The sequence below is a fragment of the Portunus trituberculatus genome, chromosome 41 (genome assembly GCF_017591435.1).
Source record: "Portunus trituberculatus isolate SZX2019 chromosome 41, ASM1759143v1, whole genome shotgun sequence".
Classification (NCBI taxonomy): Eukaryota; Metazoa; Arthropoda; class Malacostraca; order Decapoda; family Portunidae; genus Portunus; species Portunus trituberculatus.
The window spans coordinates 24,622,704-24,630,167 of record NC_059295.1 but is presented as its reverse complement, the minus strand read 5'-3'; the positions used below and the strand labels follow the sequence as shown (position 1 = coordinate 24,630,167).

General features: G+C 39.5%; 1 protein-coding gene across 2 annotated transcripts in view; it reads left to right on the top strand.

Moving 5' to 3' along the window:
* Positions 1-5,673: 5,673 nt before the first annotated feature.
* Positions 5,674-7,464, top strand: part of LOC123516437 (GAS2-like protein pickled eggs) — a 323,999-nt gene continuing 322,208 nt past the window's right edge. Inside the window, exon 1 of one of the 2 annotated variants that reach the window (XM_045275714.1) lies at positions 5,674-5,725. The gene's annotated coding sequence lies outside the window, so the exon portion shown is untranslated. Of the gene's footprint in view, positions 5,726-6,946 lie in introns of those variants that run through there. The other variant, XM_045275715.1, reaches the window with a different exon arrangement.

The following is a 7,464-nucleotide window of genomic DNA, read 5'->3' as shown; positions in this document are numbered from 1 at the left end:
GAACCTGCTTTTACTTCCACTGTTCTTTATACTGTGCAAGTCTTAGGGTGCATCCAAACAGTGGAACAGTGTCTGTTGGACAAACATTGGCCAGGTCAGAAGGCGAGACTGGAGGACATCATTAGCGTTGAAACGAGTCAGTCTCTCTCTCTCTCTCTCTCTCTCTCTCTCTCTCTCTCTCTCTCTCTCTCTCTCTCTCTCTCTCTCTCTCTCTCTCTCTCTCTCTCTCTCTCTCTCTCTCTCTCCCTCCCTCCCTCCCTCTCGCACCCTTCGATCCTTCCGTATGATGACACTCGAGTAATCAAAGACTTCTAAATTTTTTACCTGAGGAGAGGACTGTATGTTGTCCAACTGTTGCTAAGATGCTGCTCAGTAAACAATAGAAGGTACTCATTTCACACTGCACATCACATAAATGTGCACACACACACACACACACACACACACACACACACACACACACACACACACACACACACACACACACACACACACACACACACACACACACACACACACACACACACACACACACACACACACACACACACACACACACACACACACACACACACACACACACAAGCCAGAGGACCGGGGTTCGATTCCCCGGCCGGGTGGTGATATTTGGGTGTGTCTCCTTTCACGTGTAGCCCCTGTTCACCTAGCAGTGAGTAGGTACGGGATGTAAATCGAGGAGTTGTGACCTTGTTGTCCCGGTGTGTGGTGTGTACCTGGTCTCAGGCATATCTGAAGATTGGAAATAATGAGCTCTGAGCTCGTTCCGTAGGGTAACGTCTGGCTGTCTTGTCAGAGACTGCAGTCGATCAAACAGTGAAACACACACACACACACACACACACACACACACACACACACACACACATATGGAATGGACTGGACAGAGAGGTGGGATGTGCAAAGTCTATACACAACTTTAAGAGAAAATTAGACACTGAGATACAGAGACGGGACAACATGAGCATAGGCTCCCCCTCCCGTAAAATACAACTAGGTAACACACACACACACACACACACACACACACACACACACACACGTCAGATCCTTCAGTGGCAGTCTTGATGATTTGGTACACAAATTGTGAATGATGTAGTGACGTTGAGTCGTTTCATAGATGCATTGCTATGTTTCCCATAAAGTTATTGAATTTGTTCCCACATTTTTCTATGTATGTGTATTTTTTATTATTATTTCCATGTCAGTACTTGAAGAGAAGTCTGGGTATTTTGAGAATTACATTCCAACTAGTGCTGTTTTCTTCAAATAGCAAAAACAAACTGTACACTCACAACACAGTGGAAAAGCTGTTCGTGATGAATGTTGAGACAAAGTTAACTTTATTTTCATTTTGAGTTGGATACAAAAATCATTTGACAGTAATATTGAAGATGAATGTCTAATTAATTTTGAAAATGTCTGTCACCATTTTTGTTTCACTCATCTATAGTGAATCTATCTATTTGTGATGTGAATGAAATTGAACTACTGTGTAGTATTATTGTGTCAGCAAAGCTGTTACCCATTTAAAGGCTAGAATTTTGTTGTGCTCTCTAGTTGTGGCTGCAAATAATTGCTGATCACTTCAATAAATGATAAAGTGATGAAGCAACACTTCTCTGAATGGTTTGACTCCTGCTATGTCATTGTGAATTTTTATATTTGATGAGATGTTGGAGAACTTAGTGATACAATGTACCTATTTTGAGTATTACATACATTGTAAGGAAGATGCCAATAAAATTTCAGTAATCTCAACTGCTGCAATTTACAATATATGTCAATTTCTGATAATGGTAGAAACAAGGCATGATTCCTTATTTGTTGGGATTTGAAGTGCCACGCCAACCCAGACTCTAGAGGCAATGAAGCAGCGGTGACACACTAAAGCAAAATGTCACACTTGGATTGTGTTGCTGATGTACTGTGCTGTATAATCTATTTGGTTATGTGGAATTAGTGCAGTGACATAGTTACTCTTGGGCAGTGAGCTGTGCAACATCAAAATATCATCATACAACACATTTTGATGTCCTTGATCCCATTTGTAGATGAGATAAGGAAACGAGTGTCATGTACGTGTGTGTAATTCACCTCGGTCGTCTGCTGGTCACCCAGCCAGTCTTCCCCATTACGGAGTGAGCTCAGAGCTCATAGACCAATCTTCGGGTAGGACTGTGTGTGTGTGTGTGTGTGTGTGTGTGTGTGTGTGTGTGTGTGTGTGTGTTAGTTTAAACTAGCCACAGAACAACAGCTTTGAATCATCACCAAATGTCTCTTTTTCCTGTTTCTTGTATTGTGTATAGACAAGTTAGAAGTTCATTGAAGCATTCTTGAAGCTACAGTATATACTATTAACTTTTCTGTTTAAGATGGTCAAATGGAAAGCTATTCAATAACATTTTTTTCATACATGAAATGAAGTTTTTGATGAGTGAGTGTGAAAAAAACCCAGTTTAAATGAATTTAATATGAATAAAAGAGAGGAAGAACAACAGCTCACCAGACCACAGCAGTCAAGTGATGTGGGTGGAATCAATGTAACATTGGTCTGTAGTTGCTTCCTACATGACATTCATGGCCATGTTATGTACCTCTATATGTAACATTTTTCTGTCAATGTGGTAATTATGTTGCTCATGTGGTATTTCCTGGTGACTGGCCACCACTGCATTACACTACTACTTAACACTTCACTTGGCATTATGTAGACAAAAACTATATATATATATATATATATATATATATATATATATATATATATATATATATATATATATATATATATATATATATATATATATATATATATATATATATATATATATATATATATATATATATATATATATATATATATATATATATATATATATATATATATATATATATATATATATATATATATATATATATATATATATATATATATATATATATATATATATATATATATATATATATATATATATATATATATATATATATATATATATATATATATATATATATATATATATATATATATATATATATATATATATATATATATATATATATATATATATATATATATATATATATATATATATATATATATATATATATATATATATATATATATATATATATATATATATATATATATATATATATATATATATATATATATATATATATATATATATATATATATATATATATATATATATATATATATATATATATATATATATATATATATATATATATATATATATATATATATATATATATATATATATATATATATATATATATATATATATATATATATATATATATATATATATATATATATATATATATATATATATATATATATATATATATATATATATATATATATATATATATATATATATATATATATATATATATATATATATATATATATATATATATATATATATATATATATATCAAAGTAAAAAGAATGTTTAAAAAAGATACGAATCATGTCTTCATTTTGGAAGACATGACATTTTGATTAAAACCACTTCTTATGAAATAAAAAAAAATGAAAGTGAATAAAATTCTGGTGATACCCATTAATAGAGAGGACCAATAGTTTGGTGTGTGTGGGTGAGGGAAACTGAAAAGAAAAGAAAAAAATTAGGAACAGTTCAGAGAGACAGATGAAGAGGACCACTTATTTGTAATAGTTAAGGAGAATGCTGGAATTTTGACCTCTCAAAATAGGAGTCAAGCCAATAATTGGAACAGAGGCCACATAACAAATTGCATTCGACTATTAGTTGGTAGGTACTACTGTATTGAATAACGTGGTGGGTTATGTTATGCGACTCGGGAACAATCTCAGTGATTGTTTTTTTTTTGTAATTGCAGAGTTTTTAAGGTTTAGCATTATAAACGTGCACACCTCGTACATTATACCATTGTGCATTGTGTTAGTCCAAGCATGGGGTAAAAACAAATATGATGGCACAATTGTACAGACTCGTGATTTAAGTATGGAATGAAAGAAAAGGTTAAGTATGCAAGTGATGATACCTTGAGAGCCATGTGTGGTGTATGTATGAATGGCGAAAGAAATAAAAGCATTTTTAATAGTCAAAACAAAGGTAAATCAGATTATGGATTGGCTTGGCGGGAGGGTTGGGTGCAGCAGGGAGGTGGTTTGGCCACTAGGACGGGAGACAGTGAGTATATGAAGAGCAGGGACACTAAATGAGTACAAGAGAATATGAGTGATGACTGAGAGGCAATGGATGCAAGAAGGTAACTGGCTCAGGAACAAGATAGTGCTGGAGGACGTGCGGTGAAGGAATAAGAGAAAACGAGAAGAGCAGAGAATACAGGAACAAACTTATAGACGAAGACAAACTGCTGAGGCAGCACCTATTGTCTTGGACCAGTTCTTATCAACGATCAGCGGGTGTTAGGTCAGTTACTGTCATTATTACGATCATTGTTGTTTTCATCGTTGTAGATATTTGTATTCTTAAAGTTGTTATTTGCAATTTTTCCTGCGGTACAGCGGGTCCCACGGGGTCTTGGATCGTCTTTTAACTAGGGTAAGTATTGTACATACCTATGTACTACAGTACATCACACCCTCCTCGATGATGTCCCTGCGGTGGGCAGGGCATGGGTGAGCAGTCATTCAAAGTGTACTGCAGTGCCTGTCTCACTTGGCTGGAGGTGGTGGTAGGGATGTGCATGAGGGACGTTGTGGCTCTTGGTCGCCGATGGAGCAGGTCAGGGTAGTCACCATTAATTGCGGTAGAGGTCCGTTGATCAATTGTGGCACTCAACATCCGTAGAATTGTCCAAATGTCGTCCTCTGCCTTGTACTGCTGGGCGCACTCAGAACAGTTCCACTCGTGGGTGTTAATCTGGCTCAATGAACATTATTCATTCCTGTAACATCCTACAACTACCCTCGTTATACGGGCAACAGCTCCAGTTTTTCGTATAAATATAGTCCACCTGACCGAGTCCATTACCAGTTTGCAGATCATGTGGGCGCCTACGGGTAGTCGTTGTGTATTGATGTAATTCACCACCACGGTCGTCTGCTGGTCACCCAGCCAGTCTTCCCCATTACGAAGCGATCTCAAAGCTCATAGACCGATCTTCGGGTAGGACTGAAACCACAACACACTCCACACATCGGGAAAGCGAGGCCACAACCTTTTGAGTTACATCCCGTACCTACTTGCAGCTAGGTGAACAGGGGCTACACGTTAAGAGGCCTCTCCGCTTTCCGGGGCTCGAACCCGGCCCCTCTCGATTGTGAGTCGAGCGTGCTAACCACTTCACTACGCGGTGTGTGCGTGTAACAGTCCCCCTCCTCATCATCATCATTACTACTACTACTACTACTACTACTACTACTACTACTACTACTACTACTACTACTACTACAACTACTACTACTACAACCAATGATACTGGTGGTGCTGATACTGCTATATGGACCACATATAAATGGATGAAAGTGATTCTGAAAGCGATTGACTGATAAAGCAGAGAAGGGCACCCAAGGAGGGTGTGCAGGATATAGAGAAAAGATTGGTGAAGGAAACTGGACTGAATGCAAGTTGTGAAGCTCAGGGACAGATTCCGAACAAGATGAATGCATGATTCAGAGAGAGAGAGAGAGAGAGAGAGAGAGAGAGAGAGAGAGAGAGAGAGAGACGTCTATGAGTATACATAACAAGACTCAATAGAGAGCGGTTGTCGATATAATGATGCGACGTGGCCTGTAACACCTCCGTCATAGACTCCATATCCTGTCAACACATTGTTTCTTGTTTTATAAACATTCCTTCTGGTGTCCCTCAGCACATCACGCATCCATGCCACACCAAATCTACTCCTTACCTTTACAAGACACATCCACTCTTATTGCCTTCACCAGTCACACTTCATCCATCCTCTCTATGTCCCTGGCATTTCCTCCTCGGATTGGATGCTCTTCTGTAAGTGATCAACTTACATGCGAGGAAAGGAACACATACAAATGAATGATTTTCAAAGTTTCATTTTACCACACGGCGCCTGTTTTGTACCTTCCTGTCTCCATGTAAGAATTTCCTCCTCAATAATGGACAAAAAATTATTTGTCTTATAAAAACGTTTAATTGTGGTGTACTGCACGAGTGGCAAACCAATTCTACTGTGGTGTCCTGATGCAAATAGACCGTAATAACAGTGTCCTCTCTCCTTCCCTGCAGCTACGTAGTCTACAGGCCAGGGCTGAGGACAGATTTGAATTTCATTTATGTGTGTGTGTGTAATTCACCACGGTCGTCTGCTGGTCACCCAGCCAGTCTTCCTCATTCCGGAGCGAGCTCAGAGCTCATAGACCGATCTTCGGGTAGGATTGAGATCACAACACACACTACATACCGGGAAAGCGAGGCCACAACCCCTCGAGTTACATACCGTACCTACTTGCTCCTAGGTGAACAGTGGCTACACGTGAAGAGGCTTGCCCATTAGCCTCGCCGCGCCCGGGACTGGAACCCGGACCTTCTCGGTTGTGAGCCGAGTGTGCTGTGTGTGTGTGTTCTAGGTAACAGAGAGAGAGAGAGAGAGAGAGAGAGAGAGAGAGAGAGAGAGAGTATACATGTCAAAAGCGTATGGAGATACATAATGGCACTGTAAGGAAGAAAAAAAGTGTTTGCTCCTTTTAGCCATTGACACAGAAGGATGTAACCAGTTTGGGATCCACACGCCAGTACTGAAGTCACGTGTCATTTAAGGAAGCCGTACGTAATGTCATATGTAGATGGAGAGACAGTGACTAGTGGCGAAGGTCATTACCGGTGTGGTAAAGGAGGTAGCGTGATGCTAGTGGCATCTGGCAGCTCGAATCCTCAGCTCAGTCAGCCTTCGAGCCAGCAGCGCTGCGGCGATTACACCACTGCACTGCCAGTGTGTGACGTGGATGTGACGAGTGAGGGTGTACGCGCCCTATCCCCTAGCCACACTAACTTGGCACTTCCTCTCCTCCCTCCCAACACATCACGGCAGACTGTGACCCTCGTCCTGCCAGCCAGTGAGTGCCCCGGTGCGTGTAAGACCCTTACACTGACCAACCGGTATATGTATCACTAGGAATTGGTGAGAAAATAATATATTGAAAAAAATAAACAAAATAGGGACTGAAGTCCGTCTGTGGTTACACTGTGATAAGTTGTATTCCCAGCGAGACGTGGACTTAAATAACCCGGCAGCATCTTGGAAGGTGTAGAGAGGTGGATAATTAGTGAAGGAAGACAGTGATCAGCGGCCAGGAGTGTATCCTGACACCCATCCATTACCGGGAAGCGCCTGGTCCCGCCCGCCACCAGTGGTCCTGTGGCGGCCTCAGACGACGACCTTCTCAATAATTCGTGAGCTGAGTGGTGGCAGATGGTGACTGGTGCACGT